This window comes from Eulemur rufifrons, unplaced genomic scaffold (genome assembly GCF_041146395.1).
Source record: "Eulemur rufifrons isolate Redbay unplaced genomic scaffold, OSU_ERuf_1 scaffold_246, whole genome shotgun sequence".
Taxonomy (NCBI): Eukaryota; Metazoa; Chordata; class Mammalia; order Primates; family Lemuridae; genus Eulemur; species Eulemur rufifrons.
In genome coordinates this window covers 132,826-135,000 of record NW_027183028.1, presented here as the reverse complement: position 1 = coordinate 135,000, position 2,175 = coordinate 132,826, and positions in this window count along the sequence as shown.

Here is a 2,175-nt window from a genome sequence, read left to right as displayed (position 1 = left end):
CTTTCTGACAGAGTCTCTCGTTCTGTTGCCCTGGCTAGAGTGCCATGGCGTCAGCCTAGCTCACAGCAATCTCAAACTCCTGGGCTCAAGCGATCAGACTGCCTCAGCCTCCCGAGTAGCTGGGATTACAGGCATGTGCCAGCATGCCCAGCTAATTGGATATACGTGTGTGTGTGTGTGTGTGTGTGTGTGTATATATATATATATATATATATATATATATTTTTTTTTTTTTTTTTTTTTAAACAGAGTCTCACTCTGTTGCCCAGACTAGAGTGCCGTGGCGTCAGCCTAGCTCACAGCAACCTCAAACTCCTGGGCTCAAGCGATCCTACTGCCCCAGCCTCCCGAGTACCTGGGACTACAGGCATGCGCCACCGTGCCCGGCTAATATTTTTCTGTATATATTTTTAGATACTGTTTCTGTATATATTTTTAGATATATAGTTTCTTTCTATTTTTAGTAGAGATGGGGGTCTCGCTCTTGCTCAGGCTGGTCTCGAACTCCCGACCTTGAGCGATCCACCCGCCTCTACCTCCCAGAGTGCTAGGATTACAGGCGTGAGCCACCCCGCCTGGCGTGTACGTTCTGTATTCACAGACAGACGGAAGGCAGGGAGAATGTTACCCTTTCAAAGCCCGCCCTGCTCGCCTCTCAGCCCACCGATGGCACTCTGAATCCCGTGGCATTCCTTCACTCAGCTGAATTCTTCAGCACCCGACCCCCCCCCCCTCGCCCCACCCCCGTGCCACGGGAGTTCGTTCTCATGGCAGAGCCATCGAGGCTGTTGCCACACGTGTTGTAGGTGCCTAGGCAGACTGTGCCCTGGCCCCGAGGAGGTACGGAACCGCCTATCGCCTCGGGAGGGAGGGACAAGATGTGTCCGTGTCCAAGGCGACGTCCTGTCGATCACGAGGAGGCCTGCAAAGGCTCGTATCTGCCAGGCATTGAGCCACATGACATGAAACACCGGTGTGTTCCTTCACTTAGGTGGTGTCGCGTGTTGATACTCACAGAGGATGATAAACCCACTCGCATGCCGGCTGAGCCCCCTGTGTCTCCTCCTCTATCCACTGAGGGAAAAAACCGCAACGAAAGGTAGAGAACCACAGGGTGGGAAGAGAGCCCGTCGCTCTCCCTATGTGACCGTCCGGAGTGCTCGTTCAGATGGGAGGAGGTGTGTTTGTGTGTGTATGTGTGTGTTTCATTGATTTTGGTGCCATCTTTTCTCTGCAGCTGCGTCAGAGGACAGCGATTTTTCCGATTTTCACTCCGCTGAGTGAATTGCCTTTTGAAGAGAATGTCCACAGGAAGCCTACGGTTCTCCCGCGTGGGTGGCCCTCCTCTAGAAATGAATCTCGTTTCTTGAACGGAGGGGACTTGTTGATGCCATCATGCTTTCGGGACGACTTCTCAGACGCTAGCTTTGGACCGCAACATAGGTGCCCCCCGACATTGCCTCAAGGGTTCCGTGGTGCCTCCTGTCAAGAGACCCCACCGACCGTCCCCAGCCTGCCCGCTCAAGGGAGCCGGGCCCCTTCTGATCTGTCCGCCCGCCGTGAAGCTCCCTCCCGAGGGTCGGAAAGCCCACCTGTTTCCCAGTTCGGTTGAATGATGGGGCACCCGGGCAGGGCACTGGCACCGAGTGACTCCATTCTGAGTCTGTCTGCTCTGTGGGGCGGGGGCGGGTGGGAGGGGGGGCAGTTCCGTCTCGACCGGTGGCCTCCTACCGACTGACTCTATGGGACGGACCATTCTCACTCAGGATCGTGTAACCTTCTTGGCCTAGGCACATCCCGGCACTGAAAGCCACTTTTCGGGGACACTCTCCCACGTACAGATAGATGGCCTGCACGAGTGCTCTTCCTTTCTCGAAACACTGGAAATCTGTCCTCAATTTTACCTGACCTACCTGACGGTGTGTGATAAAGGAGCATAGAACCCTCAGCCACCCTCCACCTTCCCGCTGCCACGAGAGACAGTGCCGAGCGTGAAATTCTATCCCTGACTCTCTGTGTCCACCGTTCTCTGGGTAGGGAAAGAACTTAACCAGATAGGCCCTATCGGTCGCTTATCTGTTCTGATAGTTTTGTGGCAGCCATTTCTTTCCCCCTTTCTTTTCTATTTCTGTCTCTCTCCCCCACCCCCGCCCCCAAATTCTTTCTACGAAGACG